The sequence below is a fragment of the Leptidea sinapis genome, chromosome 6 (genome assembly GCF_905404315.1).
Source record: "Leptidea sinapis chromosome 6, ilLepSina1.1, whole genome shotgun sequence".
NCBI lineage: Eukaryota > Metazoa > Arthropoda > Insecta > Lepidoptera > Pieridae > Leptidea > Leptidea sinapis.
In genome coordinates this window covers 7,047,319-7,065,447 of record NC_066270.1, presented here as the reverse complement: position 1 = coordinate 7,065,447, position 18,129 = coordinate 7,047,319, and the positions used below count along the sequence as shown (strand labels likewise).

At 33.9% G+C, this 18,129-nt stretch overlaps 1 protein-coding gene across 1 annotated transcript in view; it reads right to left on the bottom strand.

Moving 5' to 3' along the window:
* The window catches only part of LOC126965095 (uncharacterized), a 128,642-nt gene that overhangs the window by 53,795 nt on the left and 56,718 nt on the right, over positions 1-18,129 (bottom strand). The gene's annotated exons all lie outside the window — the stretch shown is intronic.

Sequence of the window (18,129 nt, the reverse complement as noted above, 5' to 3'; positions counted from 1 at the left end):
ATTAAAATACCTACGTATAAACAAAAACACGCTTAGATAGGAGTTGATAAAAAGTGTAAAGCCAACAAAAACATAACTTGTAAAAAAATACGTTGCGCATTTTTGAATATTTTGGAATGGTTAGGGAATAATTTCGCACGAATTGCTTTATTTTACACAATAAAAGTACTAAGCATTTATGTGGTCAAATATAATATTCATTTATTGCACTATCATACACAAATGATAATTTATATTACATTAAAAAGTTTATCTCTCAGAAAAATCCACTTTCATCCATAATTTCAGAACATCAACGAGCTGCAACAACTAATTTTAAGATGTGCATAAGCTAATAATGCCTACTTCTCGGCTAAGTCGAGTTAGCAAGTCTTTTGTGGGGCGATGTATATGCTTTTACAACAGGATCCCAGAAAATGTTCAAAAAAAAAGTATTACGTTATTCAAAAGAATTGTTAAAAAACGTTTGTGTGGTAAAGGTTACTATAACATAAATGACTTTCTTTATGATACCACAAATAGGGAATGGAGCGACCGCCCTCAGGTTATTAAAAAATAAGTTTAATTGTACAATGGTACTTTGTAAAAATATTTTTTGATGAAATGGGTGGTAGTTTTTTGACTTTCAATAAGTGATGTCATATCCTATTTTGAATAGAAATATTTGAATTTTAGTTTGAATTTGCATTGTGCGTGAACCTCTAAACTGCATAATATGAAGTCCTGGTACATGTTGCTAGGATGACACATGATTTCAACAGCTATGAAAGACATTACCACGGATTAGGGATGGATACTTACGTACATTACTATCATCCGTAGATAGAAGATTGACACCAGATTCGCTATTAGCGTTTGTAAATGAGATAGCAATAGTCTGTGACGTGTATTATATTTTCGTTCTGGATGATTTGTGCAACGTAATTTGGACAACAACGTCCCATATTTTAATATTAATTATTTATTTATCATTTTTATCTATACACATTTTTTTTAAATTTAATAAGTACACTTTAAACTTATTGATATATCTTGCCAAACTTTAACTGTTTGTTGGAAAGTTAATGCGCTGAAAATACATTTAATTATGTGTACTTAACTACTACTTACTTTAAACTAAACTATTAGGACTTAAAACTAAACATTATTAGAATTATTACTAATAGACAAAAAAAAAGATTTACCTTAGCTATCCTAAATAAGCGTATAGCGTTGTTGAGTATCATTGAACAACAGTTAGTGAGAGTTATTCGATGCTATTCAACAGCGCATTTTTAATTTTAAATTTAACTGCATTTTTATTTAGTTTGGGAAAACTCCTCAGCCACGCTATCTCGTTGTATATGACTGACACCACATATACATTAACCCCCTTATTCATAATAGTCTGCTAACTTAAAGCATTGCTAATTCTCACTCTGTCTTCTTCTATTGACCTAAGTCAGAATGAGAAAAAACACTCCTAAGCGGCTGTTTAAAGTTAGCGGACCATTATGAATAAGGGGGTTAGTCTTTTAGTCGTCACATAGATGCCGACTTAATCAGATACAGTTTAGAGTGAGAGGTTGAGGATTTTCCGCACAACGAAAACATATTTTGAACCTTCGAGACGAGTCTCTTTGCTATTGGAATGCTTAGGGAAACGATTATTCGCATAATAATATAGTTTATTCCACATCCCACAATATGTGACTTCCTCAGCTAGGTCTAAATACTAACTTTGACTTTGATCTTGAATTTGATCGACTCGAGTGTTACACATTTTTTTTAATTACAAGTTTCATGCAAATCTAAAAAAAGGGGCGAAATTTGTATGAAAATAGTTGGATGAAATTGTATGTGAACTATTAGTTGTATACATGTTTTATACTTGTTGTAGACTTGTAGCTAAACTGGTAGAATATAAGACACGTCAGTCCTGAAGTAAGATACGCCAGTCCTGACGTAGAATGAATATAGCTCAATTGACTTCTGCTAGGTAGTGGGAAGTGAAGTGAAGGTGCTGAGGAACTTTGCTTAATGAGTGCAGTATACTTGTACATCATACATAATGAAGCAACTTCAAGAAAAACATGCAAGTACTAGTCGCGATCATTTTTGAGAACATGACACCAAGAAGAGATCTATCGTTCCATATTGAATGATTTCAGAATAGAAGGCAGAAGTGGATTCAGAAATTTTGTTAGGATGACACCAGTAAATTAAAAAAGTTGCACCAAACATTTCTAAACAGAATACGCATTATCGAGACGCCATCTCTCCGACGGAGCAATTATTTTTTGGAGACGTACCTTGTCAAACAATCAAGTATTAAAACCGTGACGAGCGCAATTGTAGTTCTGCATAGAATTTTTGGGTTTATCAAGAATCCTGAGCAGTACTACTTCTCTCGTCTTTTCCCTTATTTTCATAAAAAAATATCATTGTTATGGACAGATGCCGCTTACCAGGGCCTCAGTTTCATCATATTTTGTTCTCGTAAAAAAAAAAAACAAAACACATTTACCAGGCGCACATAGTCAGGAAGTGTTTACAAAGAAATCGAAGGTTGCGGTCGAACTAAAGGGCCAAAACAAACTATATAAAACGGCCGCATGTACTCGACAAAAATTCGACATCGTTCGCTCAAGAATGCACGGCGTGGCTATATTTAGCTGCGAGAGGTGCGCGGGGACTTCGGCCACGTCTGGTGTCGGTCTGCTTGGCCTGCCCCTTACCGCCTGCCACTGCTGACCAAAATAGCTTCTCCAGTTGCCGATACCTGGCCACGTGGCTCAGGGGCTCACCTTATAGTAAATCTCATTAATGAACATTAAAATAAACTTTATTTTCACTTCGACCATTGAGATCCACATACTGAGACCATTACGGGTTATTTACAATCATTTGTATATTTTGGAGTGAAACTTCTTTATCGGCGTATGAGAGAAAGCAATAGCAATTTAGTCACGATTTTCGGTTACGCGCCATGTTGTTTATTTTATCAAAGTTCAGTATACTGACGTAAATAATAATATATTAGTTTAAAAATGATAAAATAAAAATACTTTATTCAAATTCCAGTGAATTTATAGTAAAAGTATGAGTGGATAAATAATTCGTTTGATAAATCCAACATGTGAGCGTGATTTTAATATTTCTTAAGCCTTCTCTACCCAATTTCTGTGAAGGTAAATAATAGAAAAATTATATGTTATAAAGAAAATTCACTTTTAACCTGTGTAATCTGGTACCCACAAATATATATTTTATTGTTACTAAAGTGAAACTATTATTACATCGTCTCAAACTTTCTCCTCTGTGTGTTGCATGTCGCGTGACGGTCGGGCGCCTATAGTTCGCAGCAGCTGACCGTGTAGTCTATAGACTATTACTCATTTGTGCCAGTGCTCCACGCTATTTTGTTTGTTTTTATCAGTGTTAAATATAAATGTTGTTTGTCAGTGTTTAATGTAAATATTGTTATTTTTTAGTTAAATGTCTATAATATGAAAAAAAAGTTTCACTTTTACCGTGGTTTCATAAAACCACACAATCCTTTTTTGTACTTCTAGTCGATATTACAATCCAATTACATGGATTATGGCCATGGTAGAAACTGTACAAATAGACACATAAATCAGTCTTAGAGCTGTTATCTAAATTGTATACTGTACTAGCTGACCCAGCAAACGTTACATAAATTATATATAACGTTGCCATATAGTTAATTAGTTAATTAGTAGTTATTAAAAAAATATGTACATTAAAATTTTTTGGTATAAAAAATAGATGACGACTGATTCTCAGACCTACCAAATATTATAATATCGTACTACCCACGGATTTGTGAATGCAACAGAATAATATAAAAATCGCGATACAAAATGTTGATGGTATGACGGGTAAAAATTTGAAGTTGTTTATATTTTTTAAAGCTGAATTATAATAAAAAAATATTTTTTTTGGGGGTGGGTTTACCCTTATCATTTAGGGTTACGAAAAATAGATGTTGGCTGATTCTCAGACCTACCCGATATTCACACAAATTTTCAAACAAATTGGTTTAGCCGTTCCGGAGGATTTTGGTAACAAACACCGGGACACGAGAATTTTATACATAAGATATAAAATACTCGAATAACATTGAAACACACAAATATGATTATTTCTTATAGAACATTTTATTTCCTTTTCTCTGATCCATCTGATTCTCTAGGGGTATTAAAACTTCGCCGGATATTCGTATTTTCTAAAAGTTTTCTAACTTACCAATCAAGAAAAAGTTCATATAGGTTTAAAATGTTTCTGGCAGGTTATAAAAGTACCGTGGTGCTTATAAAAGTTCGTTCCAAATTCAAATTGAAGACTGAGGCTGGTTTTTAAGGAAAACCGATTTTGTACTACAATTGTGGCGCGAATTGCTGAGATTTATTATCGGTTCTCAATAACTCTTAGTCGATAATAATGTCTGATTATTGATTGATATTTTCTTAGCGTTTTAGTACTGGCATCGTTATTTAGCGATCACTAAAATGGTGGACAAAATGATAAAGGTAGCAAAATTATTGCGTTGCTTGAGGAGGGTTGCAGTCAATGCTTCGTCAAAGGAATGAGACGAGCAGGGCGTTCAGGTGATGGTAATTGATACGCCCTGCCTATTGCAATGCAGTCCCACTGATGATTCATGAAACACCCTAAAAATCTGAGCGACACCACGACTGCGCTCTCATTTGCCCAGTATTTTCACCTTCAGACCGAAACACAATAATGCTTACCCGTTACTGCTTCATGGCAGAAAAAGGCGCCGTCGTGGTACCCATAATCTAGCCGGCATCCTGTGCAAAGGAGCCTCCCACTGGTGATAATGTACCACAAAAGGAATCACAGTTCAGATGGCGATTGTTTAGGTGAGTGTACGCTTTCCTTGAATGAGAAAACACAATACAAGGAATCAAATTTCACATATTCTTTGAACATGTAGAAGAGATCCTTGAAAATGGCCAGCGAGAATCAGCCGGTGGAGAACAGCCACACATTCAGGACCATCATCATTTAAGTCGCAAGACGTCCATTGCTGGACAACGGGTTCCCCCAAAGATCTCCACGATGATCAATCCTGCGCAACGTATTCCGGCGGTTTTGATCTTGTGGGGACTAACACTGCGTCTGCGGTACGTGGTCGCCATTCGAGGACTTTACTACCCTAACGCCCAACTCTCCGTCGAACTATATGCCCTGCCCACTAACCACTTCAGTTTCGTAATCAATTTAGGCTATTTATTCGGGATGAAGCTTACTGCGTGAAGAGTGATTTCAGAATTAGGCAGCAAAATCAAGTCAACTAATATTCGGAACACTCTCGTGATAAATTTGGTAGAGTATAAGATAATACAAATATTTGCTTCAAAGTCAAATTAACTTTATTTAATTAGACTCAAACTTATGAATCTTAAGCGCTTATGAATCGTTACTAAAAATATTTCTTTTAAATTACTAAATCTACCATATATTCGGAAAAGTAGAGCTCGTGAGAAGAACATACAAGAAACTCAACGGCCACTCTTATCTATACAATAGAGTATTTTACAATGGCTGTAATATACATAACATCTTAGTTTGTGCTGCATTCAATATATGAAATATTAAATCAAAAGACAATAATTAGAAATCTGTTGTTTATCTTTGCGCATATGGGTTGAAGGCTATTAATAGCGAACTATTTTAGTAAGAATCTCTGGGTGTGCAGTTTGACTAAATAGTCTGCAACTTATTAATACCTTATATAATATAATTAATTATATTATAATTATTTTTAACAATCTTATGTTATAAGTCTGCAACTTTCAGAGTCCAAACTGTATCTTTGTTTTTAACATTCTTATGTTCTAAAAGATGTTTTTATAATGAATTTCCTTGCAGATGTTTTCTACAAGCTGTTATGGAGTGAAATTTTGTCAAATATGGACATCATTAGAAATATATTGTACTAATAATTTCGTATATGGGCTGGATGCTATAAATTTCAAACTATTTTCGTACGAATCTCTAGGAGTGTATATCAGTCAGCAACTTTCACAGTATAAAATATATATTTATAAAAAACTTTAAGCATGTTTATGCAACATGTCCCAAATTTCGATAATTTTCTTTTGTACTAATTTAAAACTGCCACAGTTTTACTGTTTAGGTTTTTTTTATGAAAATTAGGGACGAGACGAGTAGGACGTTCAGCTGATGGTAATTGATGCGATCTGCCTATTACAACTACCGCTCAGGATTCTTGAAAAACCCCAAAGATTCTCGGGGCCTACTCCAAAAATCGATATTCGATAAATCGTGGTATTAGTCGTATCGAATCGTAGTCTTAGTTACATCGTAATCAATGTCGAAACGATGATTGAACGAAACATTATTCGATATTATCGGTCCTAACCCTACTCTAAGTTGAAAATGTCAGAGACGAATATTCGAATTTCACAAATAATCAAACGTCACTTTTACGATAATCTCAACGACACCTTCTAGGCTGTCGATGCTATTATCGTTTCAAGTTGTATAGATATATTTGCCATACAATGTACATACTTAATAAATATTATTGAAATAATTATATGTGATTTTCTATTCAACAGATTTTTTTTACTACTAAGTCATTTAAGTCATTTTGTTGATCGTTTATGCGTAGAAATAATGCAAATGGCCGCCTGAGAAATAGGAAGTCGACGAGAAGGGTTGAGTTACTTTTTTTTACATTTTATTATCCGCAAGTTTTGTATTATTTATTCAATTTTAAATGGACATATTATATTCGTTACATATTTTTTTAACATTTACATTATGTGTAAATAACACCAAATTGGTGGTGCAGAGTCTGGCATGGTCTGACATAGTTTAGGCGCTTAGCGCCTAAACTATGTTTTGACTTTTGACACTTAACAGCGACAGCACAGATAATGTTTAGGTTTGAACATATTTCATTCACACTAACATCGTAAAAAAATCAAAATATTAGTCTATGGTAACGATAGACGATAGGGAATTCGAATAGTAGAGTAGGATAGTTGCAATATATTCCGAGTATTATCGTATCGTTCCGAATGTATCGTTGTCGATTTTGCGAGTAGACCTCCTGAGCGGCACTACAACTTCGCTCGTCACATTGAGACATAAGATGTTAAGTCTCATTTGCCAAGTAATTTCACTAGCTACGGCGCCCTTCAGGTCGAATCACAGTAATGTTTACACATTACTGCTTCACGGTTCCTTATCTATACTAATATTATAAAGCTGCAGTGTTTGTTTGTTTGTTTGAACGCGCTAATCTCTGGTACTACTGGTCCGATTTGAATGATTCTTTCAGTGTTGGGTAGTCCATTTATCGAGGAAGGCTATAGTTTTTTCAAAATTAGGGATCCGTAATAAAATTGCTATTTTGTAACACAAGGTGTATAATCGAAAACCTATTTTTGCGTGCGCTGCAAAAACTATTGACAATAGAACAAAATGATGTACAGGCTATAATATAGGCAATATTTTATTACTTATAAAACTATCGCGTGAATTATACTTTATATGGCAAAACAACGTTTGCCGGGTCAGCTAGTAAGTATATAAAAGTAACAATATTTACATTTTTGTAGTCTTAGTAATTACGTAACAACTTAAAAATATTGTGTTTGTAGGAAGTTAAATGAGGTTTTTTTAAAAAACATCTATACTTCTTTATCGAACACAAAAAGAATGGTTCCTCAGAACAATTTTCTGTATATATTCTGTATTAGGAGTTCCCCATACTGTCCAAGTTAAATAAAACACACTCTATATAATTATGAAAGATAAATCGAAACGCATCGGCAATAAACTCGCCTGCAGCCCATATGTGACTCGTTACTAGTGGACGCAATCCACTAGTAAATAAATTGAAGAATATCAACGATTCGATTCGACTCCACTAGGCGTCGGTTGAGTACACACTACACACGGTCCATTATAGTAATATAATATTTTCTTTATTTAAATATTATAAAGCCGTGAAAAAGTGTGTGTTTTTCATACAATACTGAAGCCAAAAAGTACTTTATAGAATGTTTTTCTGTTTTCTTGTACATATATCCGGGAAAAACGCAATGATTGGACATATTCTTATGCATAACTAACTGCCGTTCCCAATATACTATCTACAGATAGAGATAAATTACTCCCATCTACTGTCAGTAATTAGCTGTCAATAATCTGAAGCTGTCCTAATATACCCGATAAGTCATTTTTATCGCCTTATATTGGGACGCGTGAATTGCATTTTCCATACAAACTTCTATCGCTGGTAAGGTATACGTGACACATAAACAGTGTGTACAGATAAGGTGAGTTACCGTTGCCGACAGTTGAACTGATCTTAAGCTAAATTGCATCCTTTACATCTTAGGACATCACTAAATTAAGTCTTTTTCTTTTATTTATTTTTATGACAATAAGGGGCGAGACGCGCAGGACGTTCAGCTGATGGTAATTGATAACCTCTGCCCATTACAATGCAGTGCCGCTAGGGATTCTTGAAAAACCCCCAAAAATTCTGAGCGGCACTACAACTGCGTTCGTCACCTTGAGACATAAGATGTTAAGTCTCACTTGCCCAGTAATTTCACTAGCTACGGCACCCTTCAGACTGAAGCACAGTATTGCTTTAGTTGTGGTACCCATAATCTAGCCGGCATCCTGTACAAAGGAGCCTCCCACTGGTAAAGTCTTCGTTAAATAGGAGAGTTTTCCATTATTTTGGCCAGTGCCACAACTGTCAACCGGGATAGAGTGATGTTTGATGATTCTATCTGTTAAATAATGAATATGCATAAAATGGTATCTACTTATAGCTGGAAATCACAAAGTTTCCTATCTAATTAATGCAATGCCACATTTTTCTTTACCACTTGTGGTGGCGACGTGGGACGGGTCGTTCCCTTCCCTAAAATATGGTTGAGGGAGGCGACGGTCCATGCGTTATGCTCGTGAACGGGCGCTACTTGTGGTGGTTGGATGATCCTCTCACCGGGAAGTGTGCTTCGTGTTTTATTTTCTTTTTTTTTAAAGATATGTATTTTTTATATATAGCAGCTAATAAAATGCGCGCATAATTCCTTTATTTTATTTAAGGTATATGTAGATTGATACATCTGCTGTATTGTACATTAAGTATGTACTCAATAACTATAACTATGTTTCTACTTATTACTTCACATTTTTTTGACTTACTCGTGTAAGGCATTTAGTAATTAACTTTTGAGTATTTTTGTCGCATCACTTTGCATACATTGTAATTGAAATTATTTGTAAATTTCATTGAAAATAAGAACTTGTAAAACCATTCTGTTTTGAATAGAAAAATTTTAGAGTTTCTTGCTCGTTCTTCTCTAAGGAAATCTGCCTTCCTAACGAGCTGTTGAAGAGATAACATATTTAAAGTGTAGGTAATGCAATTTACCTACGAAATAAAATAATTTACATTGATTGATTGATAATATCACCGTTCAGATATCTATGGTATCGCTTATTTTTATCTGTTAAGTCATTATGACTTTGCATAATATGAAACCTACGTAGATATATCAGAAAATTACGTCAATTATTGCTTTCCTAGATGTATTCTTTTTTAACCAACTTCAAAAGAGGTACTCAATTCGTCGGTATGTTTTTTTGTTTGTTACCTCAGAACTTTCGAAAGCTGGTGCTTCCCGTTTGGTCTCATTGCAATTTGGTCGAGATCTGACAATCGCATCCATAAGAAAGCCTTTAAGTCTTCAATTTGCTATAAGTATGTGCGCGTCAAATTACCTATACCTGGGGCACACTAAAAGTTTTGGACTTCTAGCTAATCGGAACTATTTGAATTTCGAATGATATATTTTAAGAAACGTTGCAACCTTCTTAGTAATAAAAAAATAATAATTGGCGGAAAATCATTTGCCTATTGTTTTTTTTTATCACACACCAAAGTTCTACGTCCGCAACGAAAATGGAATTAAGTCGAACAGATTTAGAGCGATGTTTTTTTATGATTTTAAAAGTTCTCTTTCTCTGCAAGACGCACCTTGAGAGAAAGAGAGAAGCACCTTGCTTGGGCACCGTAAGGCGATGGTTTGCTGATTTTGAGAGAGGTCGGGTTTCTTTACATGACGAATTTCGTGAACTGTGGGCGGCTTTCAACTGCCGAAAATAATGTTGCTACTGTTAAGCGGCTAATTGAAGAAAACCCGCGGATTACCTATGAGACAATTCGAGGACTATTGGGGATTGGTATGAGCCAAATTCATAAAATTTTACACGAAGAAATGAAATTTCTGTAACTTTGTTGTCGGTGGATCCCTCATGAACTGACAGCGGAGCAGAAGCGGGCTCGCGTGGAATGGTGCTCACAGATGCTAATGAAGTACGACAACGGACATTCTAATGCTGTTTATGACATTGTCACAAGAGACGAAACATGGATTTATTGTTTTGAACCCGAAAAAAAACAGCAATCTTGTGAAGGGTTGTTTGAAAATGAGAACAAGCCAACAAAAGTGAAGCAGGCGAGAAACGTTGGTAAAAAAATCATCTAATTTTTTCTCAGCTACGGGTCCTACCAATTCCGAAGAGGCTGTGATAGCGTTCAATTAGCACGTAGAAAAAATGCCTTCAGATCTGTTGGTCCTCCTGTTTTAAAAAATGATTCAATTGCATGAAAAAATCTTTAAAATGTAAAGAAGATTTTGGATAGCAATAAACATAATATTTTGGTTATAACATGTTGTTTTTTTTAGTTACGCAAAAGGTTTAGTGTGACCTACGTTCTATGTATCTATCAAACAATTTAAGCTAGCCTCATGAAATATAAGTGCATATGTGAGGAAAAGCGCGTTCACTTATTCTTGACTAAAAATTAAAATATCTAATAATTATTATTCGAATAATAATAAATTAAAATATAAAATTAATACATCAAAAATAACATGGCTGAATTAAATAGCAAAGCAGAGACATTGCATCAAAAAAAAAAAAAGTAATAGAAAGAATGAAAAAGTTTGACAATTGGACATCCACGCCATGCTTAATCTAACTTAACCTAAAAAGTAACCCTAACTGTATATAGTACATAACAACGCTAGTAGCGCCCTCATATACGAGTAAGTGCCTAATTCCACTTGAAGCGGTGTAGTCTACGCGCGGCTTTATAGTCCACGGCCCTGTCATTAAACACGTCGATAAGAAGTGCAGACTGAGTGATGACCTTCATCGATAAAACAACACTTTTTATTCATAGCTTCTCTAGGGCCGGCCGTCAATCAATTATCGATTGTTTTGCTCGAGGCCTTTAATTACAGACACTGTTGCAGACAGTCGCCGCCGTACCAATGATTAAAATAAATAAAAATCAATTATTTCGAGCAACAAAACTCCATTCCGAATTCTGGGTAATTTATATTTCAGTACATGTTTACTTAATTTTGATAATGCCAAGGTCTCGATGTTATTCTGAATGTTATCAAAGTAAGTTAAAATACTTTAAGTACCTACAACATGTTCACGATAAATAGGCGACACAAGTGAGAAAAGGCGTGTAGAGGGGGCATAACAGTAAGGGTTATCACTTTTGAGTTATTCATATTCAAATTGGAGTTAATATCAATCGTGTCTGACTGTTTTTATTATGAAAATAAGGGACGAGACGAGCAGGACGTTCAGTTGATGGTATTTGATACGCTCTGCCATTACAATGCATTGCCAGGATTCTTGAAAAACACAAAAATTCCGAGCGGCAATACATTAGCGATCGTCATCTCGAGACATAAGATGTTAAGTCTCATTTGCCCACGGCACTAATGCATCACGGCAGAAATAGACGCCGTTGTGGTACCCATTATCTAGCCGGCTTCCTGTGCAATGGAGCCTCCCACTGTTTGCGACTTGTCAAGCAAAGTCAGCTACAGCAAAAATAGTTTATCTCACTGTTTCTGTAGAGATCTATCTCGCACGCTTTCTTTATCTATAAGCCAGTATATTGTTAGTATAACTAGGTAGTTACATAATGTTTTATCTTGTAGATACTTAAAATAACTAATTTATATTGTTGCTATATTATCCTTCATATAAACACATTTTAAATTAAATTAATGATATTAATTATTATTAACCGACTTCCAAAAGGAGGAGGTTATCAGTTCGATCGGTATTTTTTTTTATGTATGTACACCGATTACTCTTAGATTTATGATCCGATTTACGTTCTTTTGTTTGATGCGAAATAGATACCATTTCGTCCCATAAAAAATAAACCACGTTTAAAAAAACCGACTTCAAAAACTGAAAAGTATCAAATAACTTAAAATTTAATTTAATACACCTCTTATGCAAACCTTTACCTTTAATATTAATAAAATACTATTATTTGTGTGTGGTACATATCGATAGCTTTGAAGTCGGTGCCAAGCCAAATGTAATAAAGGTACCTACACTCGCCACGCGTGACTTTGAGCGGGATAGCTTCGTCTAGAAAAAATAACCCAAGCGGACAGACACGCAAGTCCAGACAACCTAAATAAATACAGTAAGTAATTTTGTTTACAAAATAAAATTTAATATTATAAACAGCAAGCCATAAGCCCTAAAGGGCTTGGCACTGACTTAAAACCTATCAATAGGTAGCACATAATATAAATAACAGTATTTTATTAATATTAAAGGTAAAGGTTTGCATAAGAGGTGTATTAAATTAAATATTTAGTTATTTAATACTTTTCCGTTTTTGAAGTCGGTTTTTCTAAACGTAGTTTATTTTTTTGTATCTATGTATGGGTTTGCAAACAAAGAGTTCCTATATAATATTAAATATCAAAATGAAAAATGAAAAATACTAGGTAAAATAATACAAAACGAAATAATGAACATAGAATTTATATGATATTTGTCCCGTATCTTTCATTAAATGAAAGAATTAAAATGGCGGTTCAACCTACACAAGAATTTCTTTGCCGATAAACCTAGCAGGGTTTTTTTTGCAATCGAGTACATTCAAAAGTGATATTAGTATTCTTCTTTTACTATATTTAATGCTCTAAATAAATAAAATTAACTTATTCGTCCCATTGCAAATTGTATTTACGTTTCATTAAAACCAAGCACGCGGCAAAGCTAAGTAGGTAACCAGTGTAGTTTTTGTATCTTTATTTACAATGTTGCTATAAAACAAGGTTGAAACATCTGGAAAATACCTACGCATTTAAAAAGAAACAAAACATAACCTCAAACACAACAAGTTGGTATATTTTTATGCCACAGCGTATGTTCGAAATGCAAAGGAGTTTTTACCTTGGCCTTTGATCTTTATGGTAAGGTGACAGGAAGATAGTAACATAAGTATATATTTTCATATGATGATATGAATACTTGTTAATAAGCTATCGCCCACGGTATGTTCATTGTTTAACTCTGACCGTATAACATGACAACCTTGAATTTATTGGGTCCAACATTTATTTGAAGAGATATTAGAATAGTGATACTGTTAATAATTTGTAAAATATTTTTAGATTAAAGTCTTTCAATTCAAATATTTTTAAAATAGGATATATCACTTATTGAAAGTCAAAAACTACCATGTATTCGAAAAAGTATGCCTCAGACCTGAGAAAACTGGCGCAAGAAATTAAACGGGCTTCTTTTTTTATTAGCTTCACCAATATGAATGTTTGTAACCGGCTCATTTGGGCGCGATTTTGACCCACTTTAAACGGCCAGATTTCGTTCAAACTCCGTAGATTTATTGAGGACCGATGAAAATACATTTTATTTATTTATTTAAGCCTTAAAACTACTTTTAACTATTCAAAACTGTTATTCTAATATAAATTATAGTTTAAACTTCATCCCACTGCTGGGCGAAGGAAACTTTCTTCCCCAATATTTTGTCAGCTGTTGATCGGGTCGAGAGTACTCCTTCAAAGGCAATTAATTCTATGACAATACATTAATTAGATAAAATTATTCAATTTACAAAATATGATTTTTATTAATTTATATAATTTTTTCATCTATCGTCGATAACGCAGGAAGTGACGTTAATTTTAATTTTCAACCAAACCAACCAAAGCGTGTTATAATATTCAAAATACTAAGGGTCTAATGCCAAGTATGGCCGACTGTTTCCGACTTGTCAATCCAAATGGGTTACACTAGCTGTATCTCAGTTAGAATTGTTCTCTCTTACAATCTTTTGTTCATCTATAGTCTATACGCTGCTATATTGCATGTGTTTGGTCATTGCCGTGTTATTAGCATAAGCGAGGCATGAAATACAATAAGAGTCTGTTTTGAACCTACAATTAAAACTAGAAATAATCCCGAGACCGAGAAAAATGTTCTCCATTTGAATGTGGATTTGACCCCAAATCTCTCCCTCGAATTTCATTTTCATTACATTTTTTCTTAATTACAGTTATTTTTCTTATTTTTGATGTTGAAATTGCTTTAATTTTTTCTATTGTTAAAACATTTAATTTAACTAATTTAATTATCTGATTCGAAAATTTTATATTTTTTATTATTATATTATTATTAGGATTAGGATTTTAACTACAAATACTACTACAACAGAACATTCGGGCAGAATCAGGTAAGAATCATCGCCAGTAAATTATATATAATTATAAAAATTCACAGTCATTGCCGGATACGTTGAAAATCTAATAATATATTATTTTTTAGTAAGCGTTCGCGTAATAATTTGACAAAAACACAAAAACAGTAATCAAACTAAATTCATATTGAATTCTCGAAGCTCTAAGTCAAAAATATTCATTCCAGGGTCAATTGAATCAATTCCCTTTATCATCAATCGCTCTATAATTAAAACTAGTAGGAAAAGGACCGAATATGGAATACTTAAACAAATTTAAAAAAAAAATCAGTATAAGAGTGTGATTTTTGTCATTCTCATGGGTTATAATTAAAATGCAGTAACAGTCTAATATATAAAGTTCTCGTGTCATGGTGTTAAACTTTGAACGTTTTTTTGAGTGCATATTGGTCTGAGTGCAATCGGATGCATCTATTTTTCATCCCCCTAAATGTTAAGGGTGGTCCACGCCAATTTTTTTTATTTTTTTTGACATTTTTTTTTAAATTTTAATATCGGCAATACAACGTTTGCTGGGTCAGCTAGTCACTCATAAAAATTAATAATTAAATCAACAAATAATAAACACTTTCCGTAATTTCGAATGGTGAGCCAGAAGCTAAAGTTGAGAGTGAGATTGACTCTTACTATCCGATGTGAGTTTTATTTATTGAAGGTCCACCAACACAGAATACACAAGACAATTCATAAGATTGTAACATTAATTTCAAAAATTGTGTTCCTGCAATTACAGGTGAACACATCATGCACATAAACATACAAACGATTTAGTTCTTAATTATATTAAAGTAAATTGAAGTCCTATAACGCTAACATGTCAAAACAATATAAAAAGATAAATTAATTCTACAGATCATTACAAGCTACAATACAGTCACATCAATATAATCACTAAAATACAATATAGGTACAATATATCTTGTCAATGCGTTTTTTATTAAGTATATTTTTGAATGGGATTCGTTTGAAAATACTCTTATTGCGAAATAATGGAACGTGGTGGCAGTCTGATCTATTTCCCAGAACACAAACTTGTAGTCAACGGGGCAAGGCTACATCTTTCAGTCTACTTTACATTCAAATAGAAATAGGTTTGATAATGATGTAACCCGCCATGAATATATGAAGCTATACGAATACGAGATATTATGACTAGTTTTATTTCAAATTTGTATAATCTCGTAAATGTATTACCGTTGACGTTCGTCAGCTATTTAGTTATCGTAGGTGGACTTCCTTTACTCAATACATGGCACCGAACCTGAAAACTATGGCATTAAAAATATTCTGGGCTTGTGATGCAAATAATTCCTTCCCCCTAAATAGACAAGTATATATAAGTAAGTCAAGCAATGGCAACCGTCAAACAAATGATGGAGACTGCAATGTATGAGAGATCTAATTCGCATTCTGGCTTTATAACAATTCAGGACTGAATGTAACTACGGATATATTTTTTAACGTCTCTTCAACTGGCTCATTTCTTGAATTCGGGAAATATGACAGTGGTTGGAACGGTGTGACATCAAAATTACATATTATGAGATTTGCAACGCAGGACGTGCTTAGCCAAGAACTAAGGCTGTCGATTTCTTCTGTATGTACAACTTCTTTTAGTCAGACTAGACGAGATTCTACAGAGCGTGTTGCAGTCGTCAGAAATTGCTACATTTGCAAAGAACTCAAACGCAAGCAAAGAAAAACACGAAAAGTTTGCTGTATGCAGAAAACCAACTTATGATGAACATGCATGATGCAGTAACCCGTCCAACAAGTAACACCATTTGTAATTTTTATAGGAATAAAACATTTAAACAAATGTTAATTATTTCATTGTTGTATGAAATCACTAAATACTCTTTTCATGCTCATACAAAAATAGAAAGAGGTACCCGGGTACCTTGTTACTCAATTGTGACTTTAAAATATGTTTTGGTTTACACAAAACATTGTTAATAGTTAAGTGGGTCAAAACATTAAAAAATATATAATTTATAAATAGTTAAGAGCTCTAACGAAAGGTAGCTGTGACCTACAATGCCTAAAACATACTTTTCTTTAAATTTGTAAACGCTAAACGTACCCGGGTACCTCGTCACTCACAGAAGGGTTAAGTATAAGCACGGAACTGCTTAATATTTTTTTTTATATAAATAATATATTGCAATCTGTCTAGGAGGACATTCATCAATAGGTCATGAATTTATATATATCGGGCTTGTGCGATACTCGTCCATTGACAAGTACGCTTCATTAAAATCAATCTACAGTAGAAGATCCTGTGGGTTTTTCCTTTTTAACCTTCTTGTTATGGTAACACTCAGGAGGTGCCTTGCAAGTACATTTGGATGGTGCGAAATTCTTGTATTATAGGCTTTCATTTTGTCCGTTATTTCTTGCTTAACTGTTTTCAAGGTCATGATGCAATCTGTGGTTTGTGATATACCATGGTGCGTTAACTATCATTCTTAGCATCTTTGACTTGAAACCTTTGCAGGATCTCAATGTTTGAGTTTGCCGCCTTGCCTCACAGCTGCAATCCATAAGACCATATGGGTTTGATGACGCATTTCTAGAGAAGCAGCTTATTTGTAAGTGATAACTGTGACTTTTTGTTTGCTTAATATGTAGCAATTTATAACTATATAACCAACTTTAGCTTTTTATTAGCTTCACCTGTATGTTTGTTTGTTTGTAACCAACTCATTTGGGCGCGATTTGGACCCACTTTAAACGGCCAGATTTCGTTCAAACTTCGTAGATTTATCGAGGACTGATAACAATATATTATTGTGATAAAATTATTCCTTTTTTTCAATTTGCAAAATAAGATTTTTGTTTAATTATAAAATTTACATCTATCGTCTATAAGGCAGGAATTGATGTTAAATTTAAATTCCAACCAATCTAAAAAGGTTAAAGATTACCGAATGATGAAGACTGATGTATCTAATACGTAGGTCATACTAAAAGTTATGCGTAACTTAAAAAACAGCATGTTATAACGAAAATATTATGTTTATTGCTTTTCAAAATACCCTCCTTTACATTTTAAACATTTTTTCATGCGATCGAACCATTTTTTTAAACAGGAGGACCACAGATCTGAAGACATGTTTTCTACGTGCTGATTTGAACGCTATCACTGCCTCTTCGGAATTGGTAAAAGTGAAACCTCTCATTAAATCTTTGATTTTGGGGATCACTGGGTGCTAGGTCGGGGCTATGTGTAGGATGGGTGTCGAGTTGTACTTTTTCGGAAGCTAAAAATGGCTTAGTTTTGTTGGCCGTGTGTGATGAAGCGTTATCATGATGTAGGAGAACGCGGCTTTTCGGTCGTCTTTCGCGAACTTTTTTTAACACGCTGGGTAAACAAATGGTAGAATTCCACTCCGCATTAACACTCTTTTGATCTTCAAGTGGAATTGCGCAGATCGGACCCATAGCTGAGAAAAAAATGTGATAATTTTTTTACCGAA